Genomic DNA, 22,905 nt, shown 5'->3' with positions numbered 1-22,905 from the left:
TTTCTGGATAAGCACTGTGGCCTGAGGTGGAAACACTCCATTCCCCTCTGAAGGTCCTGATGTTTAGGAGCCTTGCTTCTGGGGATTACTGAAGAACTTTTCTTTTAGGACAAAGCTGTATTTAAGGCCACCTTGTCCAAGTACTTGTTCCAAAATATTGTATCTATTTTTAACTACTATGTAATGATAGGTCCTATCTCTCCCTTTTGGATGACATTTAATAATTCCTAATGGATCTCACCAGCCAGCCACAAGCCTTACCCCAATCCGGAAGCCAGCCAAACTGATCTTCCAGGTGCCACCGCCCGCATGTTACTAGGGAGGATGTTGTGGGATGAGGGACACTGCGTTCATGGCCAAGTCTGCTGTCCAGTATACAAACCTCCCGTTACTAGGGCCTTTTGAATCCAAGCCCTCAATGACGTCTATTTGGAGTAGGCAGCTAAGAGCAGCCGAAGGAAATCAGATGTTCATGTGACCTGAAGGGTCATAGAAAATATTCTTTGCTTCATGTGTGATCTTGGTAGTTGTCTAGCATTGCAGGAAGAAATCGAGCCTAATATCTTGTCATAGGTCACAGAACTACAAAGAGGCAAAGCCTAGACTGGAACCCAAGTCTGAGTCCTTGGCTGAATTTGAGTCCCTCATTGAATTCCTAAATCATGTATAAATTTTAAATGTTTCATGATTGAATTCATAAAGAGTTGAGCATCAACTAGACTGAATTTCCTGCACATCCAGCCCCGGGTATTCTGAGATGAGTGACAGAAATGTGAGGCACTGGCACTTAGTAGGTTTCCTGCGGGAGGTAGTTTCTTCTACTTAGAGGTTCAATCTGTTGCTAAGCCACCAGGTAGCCTGAAGGAAGGCATCGGCCAGCAAGCTTCCAGGAAAGGTGTAGCTACAAGGAGCCTCAGTCAGTGACTGATTATGGGCCCCAGAAGCTAATCCCAGCTTAGTCTTGAATTGCCGGGGGGAAGGGTGGCAGGAGGGACATGCCACCCTGTGCCCTAAAGTAGATTATTAGACCCTTAAGAACAGTGGCTTTATTTAAAGTAGAGAGATTCTTTGGAGGTCAGGGGTTACATATCTATTGATTATCAGTTCTCTGATCCAGGCCTATATAGAACTTCTGAGCCTTTATTCCCTGATCTCTTTTGAGGCCCTGTCTCTACAGTGGAGGTCACAGCTTTACCTGACCCTGTCTCACTAGTACTTCACACAGCTGTGCCAGGGGAGAGGGACAGTGAGCCAAGACAGTGTTTGGTTTTCTCTTCTCTCAGGAAGTTGAAGCTCATCCTGCATCTGTGAAGACCTTGGTGAAGGCTGGTCCCTTGGGGTCTTGTCTCTACTGGTGTTTTACAGAGACGGATCCCCGGGGTTGTGTCTAGTGGTCTTTGGAGTCTCGCTCTCCAGGTGGGAGGGCTGGTGTGTCCGTAGGCCCAGGCAGCTCTCCCGGGGCTGCTGATGCCATCTCTTGATGGTTGCTGCTGCATCAACAGGAAGAAGCTGAGCTGTCAGTTATGTAATGGGGCTGCTGGCCCCTGGGGATCATCTGTCCCTTGAAGCTCTGCAGGACATGAAAGCATCTGGGAGGGGACAGGCCTGCCCCTAGGCTGTTGACAGCGAAGCCCAGATGCTGCTCACATTCTCTCTCTCCCTGGCATCCTTGGCTCCACACCGCCGAGACTGCATCCCTGTGGGCAAGGCAGAGGGCATGGAATCATCCAACTATGAGCAGAGTTGCCTGGAGGTTCAGGGCGCCTTCATCTCCCACTTCCTCTCACCCCAGGGACCCAGAGACACTCCCCACTGACAATAATCACTTCTGGTTACCAAAGCCTGCTTCAAGGGTCCCCTGACTCATGGGGGCAGTAGCCCTGATTTTTTTTTTTTAATCTACCGTAATCTACTCGTTAAACTCAGCACTGTACTTCTTGTTATCGCCTACCATCTGCCTAACTGTTCTGTTATTTGCTCTCATTCTGCAGATATGGAAGTTAAGAGTCACTTTCTTAGGTTTTTGAGAGTCAGGATTTGATGCTAGATATATCTGACTAGAGATTCCATTCTTCCTTTTTGCCTCCTGCAGTCTCTTGGAGAGCACTTGTGATGGGTTTGTACAGAGGCAGATAGTGGGTTCCCTTCTAAGAAGCACCACACTGACAGCCCTGTAGGCCTAGTGCACAGGCTGCTGTGGGTGTCCTCTATAGTCTAACAGCTGATGGTAGTCAGGTACACTGCAAGACCACCAGCCACTCCTTCAGGGGAGGTGAGCCTGCCAATGAAGCCCCAGACATTGGCGGGGGATGCAGAGCTGGGGCAGTGAGGCACCCACACAGCCAAGGTTCCAGCAGCAGAGAAGGGAGAAACCACACAGGCAGACAGAGGTCAAAAATGACCAATAGGTACCAAAGCACACTCCCAGCTCTGGAGGAAAGCACGAGGCATTCAGGGAATGGTGACAGTATAGGACCTCCTGCCACTCAGTCATGAGGAAGGGGCTCATGAGCAGAAGCCATCCTAGTTGTCTCTGGTCCTCAGGCAGAAGCCTTTTCCAAGGAAGAATCGCCAGCACTTTATATTTTTTTAAATTTTGAGACAGGGCCTTACTGAGGCTGGCTTTGAACTTGCTATCCTGCCTCAGCCCCCAGAGCTGCTGGGGTTATAGCCGTGTGCCACCACGTCCTGCTCAAGGAAGAGCTTTTAAGGTTGATGGGGAGCCAAAGCAAGTTGGCAGGAGTTGCTGTGTTTCTCGCTGACAGACCTTCAGCCCCCTCATTGAATCATGACTAAAACAAGGGAGGACATCAGCTTGCTGCTGTGATAGATGGGCCTGCCTGCAGCCCCAGGGTACAAAATTCTGGGGCCAGGTCAACAGAGTGAAGCCTTTGGAGGAAGTAGGATTTAGGGCTGGATTCTGAAGGAGGCTTGGTGGTGCCTTGGAATTGCCAGGTGAGATGTGAGGAGGTCACGTTTCAGGGTGCATCCTGTGGCTTTGTTCGGCTGCAGGAAGAGGTGGCTGTTCTGAGTGTAGAGATGGGCTGTGGGCCCAGGCCTGGGGAAGAGTGCCCAGGTTTCTGTCTCCCTAAACTAGGGCAGAACACAAGCTCCTAGCCCCTGTTTTCATTTCCACTAGTGAGTCCTCTGGTATTATGAAATCAGAGGAAATGGAGACCTGCTCCAGCATTTCTGGGGCTCAGAGGTATGGCAGGCCTTAAAACTGCCAACCAAGTTTAAAATAAATCAATACCATAAAACACTGCAATGAATTTCTCAACTTTAAAGGAATTTCACTTTCAGTGAGAGGTGCCAGGGGAAAGCTATAACTCAGCCTGCATCATACACAGGTCAGAAAGCATTCGGTATTTTGTTTCTTTGTTAAAGAAAGTGATGTCTGGGGACTTGGGAGGAGTGGATTAGAGCCACCCAGGCACCCCATAGTGTACAGTGAGGAAGATGGAAATGCTCCTATTTTCCCAGGCTGCAACAACTGGTCTCACTGTGCAGCCAGGGCAGTTGTTTTCAGAATTCAGAGGCTTGGTGCTATACCAGCTTTGGTGTATCATGTTGGATTTTAACATTGATGATCTCTTCTTAATGGGAGAATGACCAAGTCGATGCAAGCCAGCTGACTCATTCTGCATCTCCTTCCATCCTTGGGAAAGGGACACCCTTGACAACTACATGCAACACCCTCCTCCTCCCTTCTTGTTTTCAGACATGCCTAAGACATGCCCTTCTAGAACACTGAAGTCTGGGGCAAATCTGAGGCATGGGGTAGGAGTATTAGTGCTGTCAGATTTTGGCAGACTGCATGGGCATTACCAGCACAGCCCAGCCCCTTGTACCAGACATAAAGAGAACTGGAAGTCGCAAGTAAAGAGTCATTTGTTGTTAGTAACCAGATTGCCTGCTTGGATCTGGTGAATATTTGAAGGGAACCTTTGGTTTGCATGGGGTAGCAGAAGTACGTTTGAGTCTACCACACCCCAAACAAACAGCAGGGTGACTTTTACCTTTAATAAAACTTGTTCTGGGGCTGAAGCCAAGTGCCTAAACTGAAATCCAGATGTCACCACTGATACAATCCAGAGGTCCTCCTCCCTTCTCTACCTGGAGCATCTAAGGGCCTGGGCACCAGCTTGGCGTGACACAGAAAGGCTTTAGGGAGCACTCAGCTCCTGCCTCCTCTTGAGTGTATCCTGTAGCAGTGCCACAGCTGTTGCTAGAATCCAGTTTCCCATCTCCTAGAATGAAGTTGATGCCCTAGGCAGACTAAATCGGAGTCTTGTGCAGCCTTGACCCTGGGTGAAACAGAGCTGAGGTTGGAAGGATTGCTTCTGATTCGCTGGTGCCAGGAACCCCAGGTGTCCTAAATAAGGGGTTTTCTATTGAATAGGTTGAGATTCTGCCCCATTATTTGGACAGCTTCAAGTCATTTCATACTCCTCACTTGATTCCACTTCCCAACAGTGTCTGCAAAAAACGCCATACCAGTGGTTCTCAAACTCTCATCCACAGACCAGCAGCATCACCTGGAAACTTGTTCAAAGACCTGTTTCATGCAGCCCATCTTGGGGGGGCGTGTCTAGCCCATCAGGCATTGGTGATGCGTGCACAGTGGGATCAATGCCTCTGCAAAATAGCAAAGGCAGTGGGCCACCTCTTGTGGTGCAGACCCTTGCTCTCACCTTTTGCTTTGAAAATCTTGGAGCTAGGCCTAAGAGGGCTGCAAAGTTCTGACCCTGACTTCTGTAGTTTTGTATGTTGGTCTCTGGTTACCTAGCCCTGTGACTCTGGCGTGGTCACTCCTACTCTCTGATCTTGGTTTCCTAATTGAGAGAACCAGGGTAACAAGGACCACTCTTAACCCTCTTCCTCTAGCTCTGGCATGTTCCTTGTTCAGAGGTGTTCAGGATTCTAGGACCTGGGACAGTTTTCTTTTGTTCAGCATGCCTACCCACCCCGCCAGCCCCCTCTCTCTGTGTGAATTTGCCTTTAGGCTGAGGCAAGGCCTGTGGCCTCCTCTTGGGGGGAGGAGGAGGAGGAGGAGGAGGAAGAAATAATTTAACTTCTCCATGGGCTTCCCCAGCTCTGGGGAAGTGAACTTCCAAGCCATGGTAATGAGGAACCTCTTAAGGTGATCAAAGGGCAAGTACCAGCAGGATAATAAGAGGATCTCTGGGAGTCTGCTGAGAGGAAGGGAATCACCCCTAGGGAAAGGAACACATGGACTGGCCAAGCACTGATGGGATGCACAGGTAGGACCTAGGATTAGACATGGCTTTGAATCCTGGCTTGATTCACGTATTGAGCACCTGCCACATCAGGCTTGGGTTGAGGAGATAAGGTTGTCCCTGACCTCTGTCCACTTAAACCTTAGGCAATCTCAAGACCTTGGAGGACTCATTTGTAAACCAAAGCTTCTGACCCACCGAGGTGTAGCTAGCATGAGGAGTAAATGGCACCCCAGTGTGGAGCGGAGGAATCCCAGGCACGTGGCAGGTGCCCCACGGATGCTGAATCCTGTCCTGTGATGCCAGTTCTTGTCCCAGCTGGAAGTGGAGACAGACTTAGCATCTCGAAATGTGTGCTCGTTCATTGTCTCCCCTGTTCCCCTTGCTAATAAAAGGAAAAACACCAGAGAAGGAAGGGTCCATTATTCTGTTCTTTTGGGGGGGTGGGGGGGGGACCAGGGATTGAACTCTGGGGAACTGGGGCACTCAACCACTGAGCCACATCCCCAGCCCTATTTTGTATTTTTATTTAGAGACAGGGTCTCACTGAGTTGCTCAGCAACTCGCTTTTGCTGAGGCAAAAACTGGCTTTGAACTTGCTCTCCTCCTTCCTCTGTCTTCCAAGCCGCCAGGATTACAGGTACGCGCGCCCGGCCCCATTCATTCTTTATTGGTTGCTACATACCATGCACTGTGGTAGGTGCTCATAATGCATTGGTGAGGAAAAGAGACATGGTCCCCACCCTGGAGGCACATAGTCTCCTCAGTTGAGTCTCCTCAGTTGGAGAGAGATGACATAAAGGAGTATTGGGAATGGATGAGAAAATAGCAAAAATAGGGGACTAGCCCAAAGAAAGTTTCTTTGAGATGGTGCCAATGAAGCAGACTGGAGGATGATGCCTCTGCTAAGCAGAGGGAGAGGGACACAGGAGCCCGATAGGCCAAGCTTTGAGGTCACTGTAAGTGATTGAGCAGCAGTTTGCACTGCGGACGTGCGTGGGTGGAGGACAGCCCTGGCTGCTGTGCGGTGTGTAGAGCTGGAGGGAGGCCAGGTAGTGATGGCAGAGGGCAGTGAGATCAAAGTGTGTCTGGGGGGGGTTCCTGAGGGACTGTCAGACTCACCAAGTGAGGGAGGGGTAGCTCAAAGATGACTGTGGTCTCTGGCTCTCACACTGGCTCTGGGGACAGAAATATAAGAGCTCCTGACCACTGCAGAAGAGGTATTTGGGGAGTGTGGAGGGTGTTAGCGCAGGACACCAATGAAATCCTCCTTGCTCCTGCAGGTGTCCGTGCTGGGGTGTGATCAGCAGGGTCTCAGAGGGTGGTTGAATCTCGAATTTGGTGCTGAGTGGAGGGCACCTTCTCAGCATGATGTGGCCTCCGGGACCCCGAGGCTTCCTTCCTGGCCTTTATTTGGTGGCTACATGTAGTGTTTTGTTCTTTCACTTGTAATCCAAGTGAAGGTGACTGTGTCTGGCTCTGTGTTTTTATTTGCATATGCACTCTGCTGTGATCAAGAATCAAGAACATGGCATTTTGGTTTTGTATTGTTTTGCTTTTAGAGCCAAAAACCTTAGCAGGGTCTTGTCCCGGGGAAAGCCTGGTAGTTCTGCCACGGGAGCCAGCGTCTGGCTCTCTTTAGTTTTTGAATAGTTATATAACAGCAGGACCATGATTGCTAGCTGTAAAATTGATTTTGAGAGTTACTTTAATTTGCATTTGGGAAATACTTTCTATTTTGGGTTAAGGAAAAGAGTGCAAAGGGGGAGGTGGAGGGGGAAGGTCTCTGGGTAGCTGCCCTCAGGATGCTAAGTGCAATTCTAGGGCTGAAGGGTGGCCCTGTAACCTTAAGTGACATCTAGCTGGTGGGGAAGGTGTTCCAAGGTCACTCCTTCAGCTCTTCTTCCACTCCAGTTCCATTCCATGGAACCCAGGAACCCCTGAGTGTTTTCAAATGAATACTGAGCCCTTGTGTGCTTACTGGTGGTCCTGCGTCCACTGTTCTTTTTTCTGCACAAGATGTGCGCAGACTGCAGTCATGGTGAGGCATGAGAGGAGGGGTGAGGGCATGACAACCTTAACTTGCTGAGCATGTGCTATTGTTCAGACCTCTGCTCTGCTTATCTTGTTAAACCCTCACCTGTGTCCTGGGTGTCTCAGCCCCCCTACTCCCATTCCAGGGAGAGGAAGTGCTACATGGCCATTGAGGGTCAGCTCAGGGGATAGAGGTCAAGCCCAGGCTCTTTTCCATTGAGCTTCCAAAGAGAGACTATCTGGCCAGTACTGTCTCTCAGGGCCACTAGGAGCCAGGAGGAGGGTTAGGGGCATGCTGGCAAGTGAGGACGACGTGTGGGACTGAGATGTTTCACTGTAGGTGACCTTGAAGAAAGGAGAACAGGCATGGGAGGCTAGCAAGGGAGTGGTGCAGGTGCAGGCAGAGCAGTGGGAATGTTGGAGAGCAGATCCCAGGGTGGGTTGTGCAGGGCTGTATTTTAGGATGGTGAATGAGTAACAGAGGGGAGATCACACCTGGCAGAACACATCTCCAGAAGGTGTGAGACTGCACAGCCACCTTGCAGAACGTTAAAGTTCTTCCTTGAACTTCAACTGGATAGGATGATCTGAGCACCATGTTCCCATGGTGGTATCAGGGTGTAGGGGACTTGCTGTTGAACCTGATGGACCGCAAGCCTAGGTTTACACAGCCGCTCTGCCCCTTACTGACTGGGTGAGTTGGGCAAGACATCTGTCTTCTCAGGGCCACCATTCTCTGTCAGAAGTGCGGGCTGTGCGCACTGTGTATTGTGTCCTTGGCTCCAGCTCACACACAGAAACTTGGTAACGGCTCCATTCGGCAGCCTCACCTTGCTGTTTTGTTTTTGCCAAATCCTCTTAAGCTAATCAAGTGTTTTTGCTTTGTTTCTTCTCCCTAACAATTTGTGGTACCCTTTTTTCCCCAGGAGAGCCCCAAACCCCTTAGCACGTGCCCGCTGAGTTCCCCATGGCTTGCTGGGCTTCGGCCTTGTTGCTGTAACCAGAAGTCCATATGGTCTCCTCTTGCCTGGACCACTCTGTGGTCACAACCTTGTTTGAGTTTTTCCTTTTATAACCATAAATTGTCCTGTCCCCATATGGAAAAGTGACCTCTCCTCTAGCTAATAACGGGGACTTAGCATCTTCCTCCTGGCATGGGCCCTTAGGGTAGCTCCCAGGATCCCCGCCTTCCCTAGGGCCCTTTCTCTGCTAATCAAGGCCACCGCAGCTGAACCCAGCTCCGTGGGGACCTGGGGAGACCGTCACAACTTTTATTTCAACCCCCCACTTAATAAGTTGAAGAGGGGAATCGTTAGGGTATCCATATCACTAACTGCCAATTACCAGGGCTGCTTCTAGGGACAAAAAGTTCTCTGCTGGTCTGGAGTTCCACCCAGGACCTGTTTACCAGCTGAGATGCTTAAGGGAAACCTGGGCCCCAGTGCCTCAGCGCCTCTGGTTTCTCAAGGCCAGAAAGACCAGGTTTCGCTGGGTCTGGGTTCTCAGACCCAGAAGGGATGACCCAGTGCTACTGCTATTACCACGGACACCTCCAAATCTGGAATCTTCGTCTTGCCCAGTGATGACTCTTGTGCATTTGGTGAATTTGGTAATACCAGCATTTCTGACAGTACGCTCCAGGGAATCAGACTTGAAGTCATGAAATCAGCGGTGGGATGACATGGTCTAATGATGTGACTAAGTCTCCTTGCCTGAGAGCTTCCACAGTAACCACTCACGTCAGTTGGCATAGACCTGTTCAATCCCCAGACTGAACTTCCTCGCCCACTGAGTTAAAGCAGACGTCTGCAGCACGCTGTCCTGGCTCTCGGGCCTGCTGTGCGTTGGGCCTGCCAGTTGTGCTGCCAGAGAGTGTGGCCTTGCTGTAGGTGGACAACTGATAGGGCACGGAGCCACCTTCTCTCCGTTGCGTCCATCCCTTTTAAGTGGGGATGACACGCAGGTTGCTTGAGACCTCTGGGAGAGGGACCTCGCTGCCTCCTGCTAAATGCTCATTGGCCTGGAGCTGTGGGGAGCCCTCGCCACACTCACGAGCTGTGTCCTGGTTAGTTTTGCCTCCTAGAATAGCAGCCTACAGAGGTTCTCCTGCTTCCTGTTTCACGGACCCATCTCTGAATCTGAATAGTGGGATATTTTACCAGGAAAATGAATGTGACTTACATTTCATGATCCTTCAGAGGGTTGTAGAACCTCTGCCACATCCCTGACTGGTCCCAAGTCCTTCATTGGACACCTGAAGAAATGAAGTTTCCAGAGAAGCAGAGCAAGCCGAGGTTGGAAGCCAGATCCCCTGGCCATCGGGTCTTCATTATTTTCTTGCTTATTACCTTAGCATCTTTAAATATGCTGCTCCTTAGGAGCCCAAGACTCAGGTCGTGCCTGAGCTGTTACACTCTGCCTCTCAGAGGTTCCATAAAGCCAACCCCCATCTCCAGTCCTAACTTGCTTTCATGAACTAAGTCCCTGTGGCTGACTTAGGGGACATGGTTCCAGGCCATCTATTCACACCTGGATTTCAAGAGCCTGCTCCACATAAACTGTATTTGCAGATGGTTAGATGATATTCTCCCTTGAGGGAGGGCCTCCTTCTGAAAGCTGGTGGGAAGGGGATTAGAGAGCTGGAATCCAAACAGTAGGCTCCTGTGATCCCGAGCAGCCCATGTCTCCCACCATCTGAAGGTGTGAGATCACAGCAGCATGGTGAGAAACAGCATGGCCTTCACCTTCAGGGTCAGACCCAATCCTGGCTCTGCCCCCTACCAGCTACCTGCGCATGGAGAGGTGGCCCAGCCTTCCCTGCACCTGCTGCCCGGATGTTCAGTGGGAATGTGTGCAGAGCACTTGGCAATGAAGTGGGAACTCGACCAGAGCAGGAATTTTTAACCATATTCTTGTTGAAATGGTCTCATTGAATGAATGATCCTGTGAAGCTCATAAATTAATTTTGTATTCTGGCCGTTTCTATTCTATCACTCACTCAGTATCTGGGCTCCCTCTAAACACCTAACACTGCTTGGTAACCTGAGAGGCCTGGGAGAAGCAGCAGACTGTCCATCCTTAAGAAAGTTTGTCATCTAAGGGGATGGTAAGATCAGAGTACACACATGGTGAGTGGGGTCGCAGGTGTACATGCCTCATCTCTAGAGAACAGAGCAGAGGTGTGTGGAGGGACAGCTGGGGTGAGGGGGAAGTGACCAGACCAACGCAGAAAGGATGCTCTCGCCTGAAGAGAAAACGGACATGAGACCAGGTCATCCGTCTAGGATTTTTGTCTGCGCAAATGATTATTTGTGAGGATTTTGTGGATTTTCCTTTGGTGCTTATTAGATATGGTTTAAAGTGATCATCATAACTTATTAAGTGCTCTTTGCCATACTGCCTATTAATTTGCTATTACTGGTCTTCACACCCGAGACTTGAAGGCCTTGACTAGGTGGAGGTCAGAGCTGGTCATGGGGAGAGAGCTTTTGGATCTTCCTACTGCAGGGCCCACGCCCTGGACAGAACAACTCTTTGCCATTTGGTAAATTATACCAAGTGATCCTCCCCCCACATGTGGGACACGCTCCTGGATATCTGCCTTGGTCTTCCAGGTTGTCACGGACTCCTGTGAAGCTGCTGCCATGTGTGATCTTATACTTACTGGGGTCTTATTCCCCTTTTCTGTTACACCTTGCCCCTTAGAAATAGTCCCTAAGGCTGAGAACGGCACTCTTCCGCTCACTGTCTACCCTTGGTCTTCAGACCCTGACCACAGGACACACGTGTGCTGTGCAGAGGGCTGCGTGCAGCACAGTCATCCCGGGTCTTGCCCTACTTGAAGCACCACAGTTGCTAGCTCCGGGGCACGGCAGGAAGCTCCACTCCGACTGATTGGAAGAGACAGGGGTGCTGGGCCCACTGAACCCTTAGGGCTTGTGTGTTGATGTCTGAGTAGGAGAAGCCAGATGCTTTGGTGTATTAACCAACTGAAGTATGATTCAGTTGGAGTTCATCTGTGACCTTGACTGATTATCTTCCCTCTGTTCACATCAGATGCCTGTTTGCTTCACATCATGATATGCTGAGAATTAATAACACAAGCCTCAGCTTACTCATCTGCAAAATGGGGATAATTCTTACGTGAACTTTTGTCTAAACAAAGAAGGCACAATTTATAAAGCCTCATGGGGTGTCTATATTTTATTTAGAAGTGGAGTCTCACTGAGTTGCTGAGGCTGGATTTGAACTCACAATCCTCCTGCCTCAGCCTCCCAAGCTGCAAGGTTTGCAGGTGTGCGCCACCACACTGGGCTATAGAAAAGAAATTTTTTATATAGATAAAAGGAAATGTGTAGAGTAGAAAGAATCTGGGCTTGCAGGGGTATCACAGATGCTCGAGGTCCCTGTCTGACCAGCAGGTAGAATTCCCTGGTGCTTCGTGCCACTCTGAAGCTTGTGGGGGCGGGGGGCTAGTCTTCTAACACTTTCAGCTAATAGGTCCTGATAAACAGCCAGGTTGTATTTCAGCTTTCTGGCAGAGGATGCCGAGAATACTTCTCCTCCCACCTGCTGTCCCTGGACCCATTATGACAATGTGTGGCCTAGGTCCACATCCTTCCGAGTGGGGATCAGAGGGCTGCTCTCCCCACCACCTCCACTTCTTTATTCTCATCTCCGTGGTGAGAACATAGGACAGAAATATCCTGAATTAAGCCTGGACTCGATGTTAAGTTGTAGGTAGTCCAGTCTGTGGCACCCTAAGAACCAAAATGACCATCAGCACAGATGGAGGCAAGGTCGTTTGACTGAGAGCCACTCTGCCAGGTGCCTTGACTCCTCACTCCTTGCAGCAGACCCCAAAGGACAAGTAGCACCACTTGCGGTCTCTATTAGGGAAAGGAAGCTTGGATCATGGAAGTGGCTAGTGGGTGGCAAGGCTTGGACTTGAACCCTCGAGTGCCCTCCATGAAACCTGTGCTCCTTCCCTGATAGAGCCCTGGAAAGCCTCCCACCCACACACCCTATACTGGGGGCTGAACCCAGGGCACCTTACCACTGCGACATCCCCAACTCTTATTTGAAACATGGTTTCACTAAGTTGGCAAACCTGCCATCCTCCTGCCTCAGCCTCTTGAGTCTCTGGGATTATAGGATTATAGGCTTCCAGAGATTTTAAAATCCTGTGGTTACCAGACTTAACACATTTCGTAAGGCAGCATGATTTAGAACCAGGATGGGGAAAGGGAATCAGTTTTTTTGAATCACTTCTACTTACCTTTCATCTTCATCTGTTCAAAGAAATGGCACTTCAACATCAACAAAGCAGGAAGGCCATATTCTGAGAGGAGGGAATGATCCTTGATTCACCAGGATGCACTGTGCCTGCAGGTTGAGCAGTAGGGGCAGGAGAAGGACATGAGCTCTTCTGTCCTCATCTTCGTGTCACCGCTTGCTTGAGTTCCTCCCAGCTTCTGTGCTCCAAGCTGTTAATGGCCTTAATGAAAGCCTTTTGGCCCCCAGACTCCTTAGGCAAACCAGACAGCTGCTCAGCTGGCAGAGAACTTGCTGGAAAACTTCTCACTGTCTGGTTGGCACCACATCCCCCCTTGTGCCCTGGGCACCAGACCTGTACAGAGGCACCTAAGCCAAGCCTTCCAAGAGCTCTTTTCTAAGTAATTCTATTTATAAATGCAGGGATTAAATGGGTTTTAAACTCCACTCACGCTCTTGTCTCTCTAGGAAGGGATTTTCTGTTAGAGTCACACATTAAAAGCAGAGGCTTTGGAGTGAGACCAACCCGAGTTGAAACCCTGTCTCTACCACCTTTATTAACTGCAGCCTCTCTCTGAGCTTCAGTTTTCTTCAGCTCTTTTAAGACGGGGGTGACAACAGCTCCCGCCTCATAGGGTTGCTGGGGTGAAATGAGGCGGGAGAAGTAACCTCTTGGTCCCTTTTGGGACACAGTGATCAGAAAGCAGTGTAGGAGGGTTTAGGTTTGCCTTGCTAAGTTGTTACCTGTAAAGTACTTGGAATTTGCAGGCGCATATTAAATGCTCAATAAATGTTTGTTGCATGGTAGTTTTAGAGAAATAAGAAGGCAGGATGTGTTGGGACCTTAGTCAGAAGGCTGAAATAAGAAGGATGAGGATCTGCCAACAAACCTTCCAGATTACCTTCTGCGCTAAGAGATCTCAGCTGCAAACTGTTAGCCGGTGACTGCTGCTCAAAGCACATGGCTAGGCTGGTCCTGGTGGGAAGGCTTTGGGCCATAGAGCTGCAGAAATTCTGATTAAGCGCTGGGCCTACTGCTCGACCACTCTGGGATGTGGACCGTGTTGTTCCATATTTCTGGACCTGTTCCTTTGGTCAGACTGGCCAAATTCATCTCACAGTAATCGCAAAGTAAAGTATAGATGTCACTCACAGACTTGTCACATCGCCATTTTTCACTGTGCTTAGCAGGTGGGCTTCGTGTACCTGGAGGGGGCTCTAGGTCAGCAGCAGGAGCTCCACTGGGTGGGACAAACCAAGCTCTGGTTGAGGCTGGCAGCCTGTCAGGCTGTGTCTGGGGCAGCCAAGGAGGTAAGATATGGCATCTGTCAGGATGAAGGGTGACCTGTGAGTGGTGGGATCTACCACTTTTGGTGCCAGAGGTGCCCAGGAGGGCCACTTCAACCCAGCATCATGTGACCCACACCTTCCCTCAGGCTATGGAAAGGGCCATCCCACCTTCCGAGCTCCACGCTCCCTGGGAAAGGTGTGTCCTCTCTGATGGGACACACAAGCGAAAGCCAAAGTCCTTTCCACAGGGGAGAGGCAGACCCAGACCTAGGCTGTCCCGGGGGCCTCCTGACAGGAGGGCAGAGCCTTGGGAAATGTCAACCTGGCTTCCCAGCTAGGGACCTGTGATCACAGCCGCATTACCAGCTGCCACATCAGGCGCACTCGCAGGGTGCTGCGGTGGGCCCAGCCGTGTGCAGCCACTGTGTCCTACTGGCTTGTTGTGTAAAGCGGCCTCTGGCTTCTGAGTCTCCCCGCTGCCCCACCAGCACTGCTTTCCAGCTGTCACGTGCCACCTTTCTGCTGACAGTGCCTTCCTTAGAGGACGCTATCCTTAGCTCAGGTCTCACCTGGGGAGGGGAAAGGGAGGTTGAAAGATCCCAAAGAGTTATCTTAGCAGATCACAGGTGACTGGACAATTTCCTGAGCTTCTTATGAAATTGTGAGGACCTTCTCACAGGTCCTCATGCCTGGTTGGCGAGGGTGTCCCCATCTTCTGGCCCCCCTGCCTCAGCTGCAGAGAGCGCAGCAGGGAGCTGGGATTGGAGGTGCTGCTGAGCAGGGGGTGCATGGTTAGGAGGGTTCATCTTCAGCCTTAGGGGGGTTCATCTTCCGCCGTGGAAAGCTGGAATCAAGACCCACAAGTGGGCTTTTGTTGCTGGTAATTAGCAGCAGAGTGGGGGGCTGGCCCTGAGGAGTCTGTTTTCTTTCCAGATTTCACACTTTCCCAGTGCATCTCGGCCACCCCAGTCCAAAGCAGATGCTGGGTCACCCCTTTCTGGGGCACTGGAGCAGGAATTATCCATCTAACCTCTCACATGACAGGTGTGGAGAATTCTCCACTGCCCACTGTGTGGAGGAGCCCAGACAAGAGACGGTGAACTGTTTTCCTCAGTGAACAGTCCAAAGTGAGACTGTGATGTGTGTTCCTCATTGGAAATCGAAGGCTGGGGAAGAAGTCTCAGTGTAGTTCTTGCCAGGTTTTCCTGCTGTCAGCTGGTGCTGGGGGTGGGGTCTGCTTAATCATAGTGCATTAGTCTCTTTTCTCTTGCTAATGACCCATTACTACAGACTGGGTAAGTTCTAAAGAAAAGAGATTTATTTGGGCTCATGGTTCTGGTCTCAAATCAAAGGCCCACATCTGGTGATGGCCCTTCTTGCTGACAGTTTCAGGCAGCACAGGGCATCCTGTGTCAAGGGAGGGAATGGGTCTATCCCTCTTACAAAGCCACCAGGATCCAATCATGGGGGTTCCACCCTAATGGCCTTATCTAAAGTTAATCACATCTCAGGGCCACACCCACTAAACCTCATAGTCTGTTGCTGATTATGTTTTCACTCCCTCATTACCTCACAGTGGGGTCTCCAGTGTGAGCTGGGGACACACCATATTCATGCTTCCTGCCATACTTAGTAACTTACTATTTTCCACTTAACCCAGAGGTAGGCTCTGGCATAATCAAAATGCCATACAACAACCATCTCATTTCCTCTGCAATATATCAAGTTGACGGATCATTTGCTTAATCATCCCTTATTTTTGGACTTTTGTGAGTTATTGCCTCATAAGTTACAGCAGCAAATCTCTCTCTACCAAGTCCTCTCCTTATTTAGTGTTATCTGAAGCTGGATTTCCAGGAGCAGAACTGGAGGGTATGGGGCTAAGTCCGTCTCAAGCTTTGAAAGTAGTGGGTGGGGCATGGTGGAGGTATCCTTGCTTGGTGCCCACACCTAGCCTGCAGCACTGTGGATGACTGAACAAACCATGGCCTGTTGAAGTCTATCACATTGAGAGTCCCTGGCTGAGGACAGTTGGCTGGGAAGGGGTGGCTTATCAAATTTCAGAACCTGCAGTGGGAGGGTACTGTACAGTTATTACTACACTCAGCTCAAAAAAAAAAAAAAAAAAAAAAAGCGCCCCCCAGTTTTCAAAGGAAGAGACCAAGGCTCTGATAGGTAGTAAATTATTCAGTATTATCCTATGCCCACTCTCTCCCTGAGGGCAAGAAGGCCACCTCTGAGGTGGCAGGCCATGTCATCAGATTGCACAGGCAAACAGGTTAAGGTAGAGATGGCACGGGGCTGGGAGGGCAGGCCTCAGTCCACCGAGCCTCTGGGGGATCACAAGCACGCAGGAAAGAAGCCTGTTCAGTCATTCAGGGGGAAACCAGGCACTTGGAAGAACCTGGACAACTACAGGTGCAGGGAGGGTGGGGCGGGCGTTGCTGCCCTGGGGCCCACACTGTCTAAGACAAGGCCATACTTGGCTTGGTCTGGGGCAGGCCCAAAGCTCATCTCTTTGTAGACTTTTCTGTTCTAGGTTCCTCTAGATTTAAGTCCCTGAAGGGCAGGCTTCTTGTCTTACTCCTGAGGCCTGGCCAGGGTGGTTTCCAGATAACACCAACACTGACAGGATCAGCACTCTTACAAATTTTACCTCTAAAATAAGGTAGCTCAAGCTTGAGGGGGTGCTGTGATGCCCACGCCCACAGTTAACCCTGGAGGGTAGGGCGGGGAGGAAGGGCTGAGCAGAACCAGGGCTGGTGAGGCCTGGGGACCCATGATCAGATCTGTAGCTGCCCCAGCATGCCTGGGTTCCTGCTTCCAGGGTCAGTCTTTAGTTCTAACCTAAAAAAATGGGGCTCCTCAGTTTTCTTTCCTAAAAAATAAAAATGTGTGTCCACGGCAGGGTGGTTTTAGCGACACTGGAGTTACTCCATAGAAAGTATGTAGAAATCAGGTCTCATCACATCATTAAGCTTAGCGTAGTCGGTCGGGTTGGATGCTGGTGCTGAGCCTGGTGATCCCATGCCCACTCCCTGCCTTCTGTCTTCCAGGTCGATCCTTTGGGACCCATAGTCTCATCGTGTCTCCGACAGGACGGCAGAGGGTACAGGTGATGGCTTGGCTGGTTGGCGATCTCCCGACAGCGACAGCTGGATCTCCGGCAATGTGAAGCTTTTGTTTGGGTTTCCCCCTCCTTTTAGTTTTTATTTCCCCCCGCCCCCCTTTTTTAATTTAAACCATCAAGACTTTGGAAGAGCAGAGAGCTATGCTGTGGACAGGCACCATTTCTTTAAAGAAATTCAGTGTGGACAAGGCATATGTATAAATTTCACTGTTCGTTTTTATAAGGGTTTAGGGAACGATTTTGGTTTTGTCCTTCATTTTACCTCTGTCTCTTTCTTTTACACATCTCCCAGTTCTGCTCATACAGCATCTCACTTCTTGGAGAAGACCCTTCTCCCCGGAGAGCATTTTGGTTTTCTCCTGGAATGGGACATGAAGACTCAAGGAGGCCGTGGGCCACCTCCCTACCAGATGCAGAAACTGCCGGATTCCTTGGTGGGCTGGTCCTGGCCCTTGGCCCTCGATGGGACAGAGGCGAAGAACCACCTGGAAAAGGGCGACTAGGGCGTGGCCAGGAGGACTCCAGAAAGGAGGCCTAAACTCTGGGTTTGGTTCTCTTTAAGCTCTTGGGAGCCCCAGACCACACCAGGACTCTCAGTGCTGGGAATCTGTTCCCTCTTGTGTCCTTTACAACTGGGAGTCCCCAGGGAGGAGGTAGCATGTGACCATCCCCGTTTGCTGCAGATGACTGGCCACCCGACCCCAGCCCCACAAGCCCACCTCTCTGTTAGGAAACTGTTGTGCCAAACCTCTGCCCAGGACACACTGGGTCTTCCGTGGGCACCTGTCACTGCTGAGGTCACCCCTCCCTGCTGCCTCCTGATCGTCGTCTTCCCAGGTGTGCTGCAAGTTTCTAGGCCATCTCAGAGACTGCCGGAGGCCACCAGCCGGTCGTGACCATTGCCATGATAACAGGGCACCCTGAACTGGCCACCACCTTCGTATGGTGAAGGGTATGCCCTGTGTGCCGGGGTCCACGGTGTCACACCAGGACACATGTCAAGAGCCATCTCCCTCTCCCCCAGGGACTTTGCTAGTGCCCACCCTCAACACAAGTGCGTCCGATGGGAAGAGAATGGAGCTGCCCTGGGCAGGAAGGTGTCTGGCAGGACGGGGGAGACCCCATGCCTGCCAGATGCTGGTGTGGGGGCTTGTCACCTTAAAGCACCCCTGGCTGTGACCCCTCGACGCTGCCATCACTGGGTGGCCCTCTGCTCCTGGCAGTGCTCTTGCAGCCTCCCTCTTGGGTTCCTTCTCCAACCTGGCCCTTTTCCCTGGGTGGCCCTCTGTCTGGCCCTCACATCCATAGCAGCCAGATGGGATTGGGCCTCTGGGAAGAGGAAGGAGTCATTCCTATTTGTCGGGTGTTTTGTTTTGTTTTTGTACCTAAGCCAGCAGAGGAGTGATGGGGAGGCACCAGTTGTAGTTGGTGTGAGACCAAGGGGGACTTCCCCCAAAGCAGCAGTCCTCTGGTCCTGGGGGTGTGGGAGACCAGCACAGCATGGAGCCCCTCAGCACCAGGGTTCTTCCATCCCTTGGCCAGTGGTTGGCTGTTTTCAGCAGGATCCCGCAGGCGCAGGGCCCATGGTGGCACCTGTCTCCTCTCCTGACTTCTCAGGCAGCCTCCTGGGCACACTGCACTGCAGCTGGAGGGTCGGGGCATCAGGGTTCCTTAATTGAGTGCATGTCCCTTCTCTGCCCCCCAGCCCGTCTTCCCTGGGGGTCAGCTCTGCCTACATGAGCAAATGGGAAAAGCAAGTCTCCTACCTGGCACCTGGCTGTGGTCATTCTGAAACCCCCACGCGGGCTTGAGCCTGGGGTGCCTACTTTTTGCCTGCCATTCTCTCCTGCTTCCCCCAGTCTCAGCTCTGTGTTCTTAGGGCCATAGCGTGTCCTCTTGGTATCATAGTCTTCCCCTGTAGGCCTCAGGGAGGCAGCTCGGCAGGGGGATCTGCTTCCTCACCTTTCCTCCGGGACTCCCAGCCAGCGCCAGCTTGGTGGTAGGACCTCCCTCCTCAGCTCCAACGAGGGCCAGCTCTTTATCCCCAAGTGCCTGTTCCTCCCGCCCCACCTCCCTTCCCCTACTGCTCCATTTTGTCCACCATGGGTACACAGCCAGGTGGTGGGCAGCCTTGGGTCAGCCCCCTCTTCTATCTCCCCTCTTCCTCCTCCTCCCCAGGCCTCTGCGGGGCCTCATCTCAGCACCTCCAGGTTTGTTGGGCCTGTCCCAGTTCTAGGAGTTTCCACACCTAAGGTTTCCACACCTCAGTCATCCTCTTCTCCTTGGGTGTGTGGAAAGGGTGGCTTGTTGGAGACATCTTGGCCCTGGCCCTCGTGGGTCTGAGCTCGGATTTCCCTTAGTGTGAGGCAGCCAGGACAGATCACAGTGCCTTAATCTCTTGCCTCCCCCACCAGCCCAGTGAAAGTATGGCTTTCCTCCCTGTCTGTCCATCTGTCACTTGCACTCACATTCCCTCCTACCCACAGACAGCCCCAGGGAAAGGAGACCCTCTGCACTCCCACGCCCCCTTCCTGAGGGCTGCAGCCAGGCACAGGTCTCCCCACCCACCTCCAGGCCACTCCCGAGCAGCTTTAGCCCAGGACAGAAAACCGCTGCAGACAGGTGCACTTTCGGCCTCCACCTCCCCAGCAGGTGTCCTGCCCCTTACCTCTAGCCAGGAGGACACGGCAGTCTGCTGCTTCCAGGCTGATTCCACCTGACCCCTTTCTGGACACCGGGACTAAGGTTGCCAGCCTTAGCCTCATCTCATCCCAGGGGCATTGGGACAGGTAATGGGAACTCCTTCCTCCCACCCTGATGGGCTCTGCCCGCATGGCTGCCTTTCCGAGGGAGTGTATCAAATGTTTACCTAAGAAATAACCCTGTTTACAGCTGGAGGAGAAAGGTGCCCACAGTGGGTGGAGATTTAACTCTCTGGAAAAGGCCTGGCCTCCTTTGTGGCACTGCCAGTGGTGGCCCCGCCGAGCGGATGCAGGCAGAGACGCCTGGGGTGGGGGGAAGGCCCCTCACTGCCCCTGCTCCCCACCTGTGGTGCTAAGACCACTCCCGCTCCCCCATGGCCTCGCCCCAAACATTCCCGCCTCCCTGCCCCTTCCTCCGAGAGCCTCGGCTCCTTACATATCACTTGTCTCCTACCCTAGAAAACCAGTGTTTGGAGCAATAAGATGATTATTTTTGCTTGAATCTTTTTCTAAGAAATGGAAAAGAGCTGGCATTGTGGGAATCTAGATGCTGTTGGCTGTTTACCTCTTTAGAAGACAAAAGGACGGTGTCTGGACTTTAGCCTTGGGGTATCTTTGGACGCATGGAAGAGCAGGAGTCAGGCTGCCATCCCCAAAGGAGGGGACCCTAACTCTGCCCTTGCCTTGCCATAAGGCCCCTTCCAGCCCTGCCCACCAAGTGTGCCTCCCACTGTTCACCCTGACCCTGTGCTCCCCCCACCACCACACACACATCTGGAGGCACTGGCGGTTCTACTCTGGATGGGTCTTCCTCCCCTTGATTAGTTCTCCCTCAGGCCTGTCTGGCACACTAGACAGCTGCTGGCAGGCAGCCTCAGAACAGCCAAGCTTCTTTTTCAGCTCTCCAGACCGACAGGGTTTGGAGGCCGAAGCCCAGGATACTGCCTCCTCTTCCCTCCCACACTGAGCTGGAGCACAGTGTGGTCCCGCCCTGCCCCGGCTCTGAGGGCAGGGGGCTCCTGTCCTAGACATGCTCTTGAAGGGAGACCAGTCCCAGTGCACTGTAGTACTGGCCACTGTTAGCATCCACCACCGTCACCAAGAGACAAATCCAAAATCCACTGCCATTGGCTGCCCAGGGAACCCTAGGATTGCAGAGGCTATCAAAGGGAGCCCCCCACCCTAGACACTTCCTAGGAGAGACCATGGGAGGAAGGGAGCTTATTTGGGGATGCTTTAAGTCATCTTGTGCCCTAGCTTTAAAGAAGTCTTGTACCCCAGGGGCTTCTTCCCATCAGTAGGGCAGGCAGGATGTACAATAAGTTCTTCAAATTTGGGACAGTCTTGGGCATGAGGGAGGTTTAAAGCCAGGCACAAAGTTAGTTTTAAATACTAGTTAATAAATCTATTTTTCTTTATTTTCTTTTTTTGCACAGAAGCTGGTAATCTAGGACCTACGTGTGAACAACTTTATATGAATATTTTTTGTACTTGGTTTACTTGGGTTGGTATGATACATTATATTTAAGTTCCTTGAACACTGTGGATCCCCCTAATGTGTATGAATGACTGAGGCTTTGTAAATTAAGGGACGTTTGTGTGAATAAAGTTATTTGATGGGGTCAAAGAAGCCATATGTGATTTGAAAATGAGCATTTCATGGTTTCGTTGCCACCTGTTTGGAAGGGTGGAGAAGCCAGCATATCACAGCACCACTGTCCTGTTTGATGGTGGCATAAGGAAAGGATGCTCACCACTCAGTGTTCCCATGCTTGACAAAACTGCCAGTGGCCCTCCGTGGCTCTTCCCGTTCCACACCTGGAAAACACACACCTAGGAGGGCAGGAGCCTGTCCGAAGTCCTGCCTCCTCTCCTTGGGGGAGGGGCCCTGAATGGGGACCTAGACCTAAGAGAACCCCGGTGGCCTCCAAAAGGCTCTACAGCCCTCTCGGCCCCAGCCCTGCAGGTCTGTGCAAGTCCTAGCCCTGGAGAATGGGCTGGGGATAGTGTTCTAGAAAAGCGTGGGCTCTATCTAGGGCCAAACTGTTGACAGGGTGAGCAAACCAGGCCACAGTGGTTGGGTTAGGGATGGGGGAAGGAGCACATGGCCCATCTCCTTTAGCCTGGTCCAACAAAAGCCACATTCCATGAGAAATGGAGCCTGGAATTGGCTCAAAACCTTCTGATCCCTCCCCGCTGCTGCCTGGGCGGTGGGATGTGTGCCCCCTCTGCTGATGAGAAAGCCCAGAGAAATCGGGCCACTGGATGAGTGGGGGGCGGGGGGACCGGGAAGAACAGGGATATGTGCCATTTCCAGTTGGGACTGGTAACAGCCATGCTGAACCTATTTGCTGTGGTAGCGAGGAGGCGGTGGTGGCTACCTTTGGAGCAGTAGAAGACTAACCAAACGCTGGGTGCAGCAGGCAGGCCCTCAGCACATGCACCTAGTTTCTAGTTTCCTAAAGAAGCAAGGTTGAGGACTCCTGAGACCTGGAGAATGCTAGGCCTGACATTCTGGCATCATGCAGCCTTGGTGAGCTTATCTGTCGTAAGGGTTGATGGTTAATGTGGAGCCCACCATTCAGGGCCTCTCTGGAAGACCTGTAGACCCTGGAAAAATAAAACCACCAGAGGCTGAATCAGAACTATGGGATGTGAGCTGAAGGGAAAGACGGGACAGGCTTGCCACCTGACCTGGAAGTCCACGGACCATACTCCAGGACCAGGGTTTGGGCTCCAGTGGCTGCTGGGGATGAAGCTTCCTGTAAAGGATTCCTCTGTCCGTATCATGGACAGTAACCTGGGCGTTGAAGAGGACAACCCACACGTTTTGGGTTTTTATTAATAGGTTTATTGAGCTAATTCACCCTCTCAAAGTGTACAGTTCTGTGGGATTTAGTATACTGAGGGAGTTGTGTCACCATCACCACTAATTCCAGAACATTCTTTATCTCCTCAAAAAGAACCCATTATCCATGAGCACTCACTTTCCAGCTGTCATACGGGCAGCCCCTGGCAAACTTGCACGGATCTACTTTGTCTTTGGATTTGCCTGTTCTGGGCATTGCATATAAATGGGATTATACAACATGCATCCTGATTATCAATATTTCATTAATGGTATTCCATGGTGTGGATATACCACAGTTTATCAATTCATCAGTTAATGGATGTTTGGATTGTTTCCACTCTGGCTAAAGAATATATTTTTGACCAAACTTTTTCAAAAAGGCTG

At 51.4% G+C, this 22,905-nt stretch overlaps 1 protein-coding gene across 2 annotated transcripts in view; it reads left to right on the top strand.

Moving 5' to 3' along the window:
- The window catches only part of Stk35 (serine/threonine kinase 35), a 41,413-nt gene extending 20,128 nt beyond the window's left edge, over positions 1–21,285 (top strand). The window contains exons 4-5 of one of the 2 annotated variants that reach the window (XR_013090798.2): positions 16,895–19,757; positions 21,107–21,285. The gene's annotated coding sequence lies outside the window, so the exon portion shown is untranslated. Of the gene's footprint in view, positions 1–16,894 lie in introns of both variants that reach the window. The other variant, XM_076851634.2, reaches the window with a different exon arrangement.
- The last annotated feature ends 1,620 nt before the right edge of the window (positions 21,286–22,905 follow it).

Source organism: Callospermophilus lateralis, chromosome 3 (genome assembly GCF_048772815.1).
Source record: "Callospermophilus lateralis isolate mCalLat2 chromosome 3, mCalLat2.hap1, whole genome shotgun sequence".
NCBI lineage: Eukaryota > Metazoa > Chordata > Mammalia > Rodentia > Sciuridae > Callospermophilus > Callospermophilus lateralis.
Note: the sequence above shows the minus strand (reverse complement) of the source record. Positions and strands in the feature narration are given on the sequence as shown.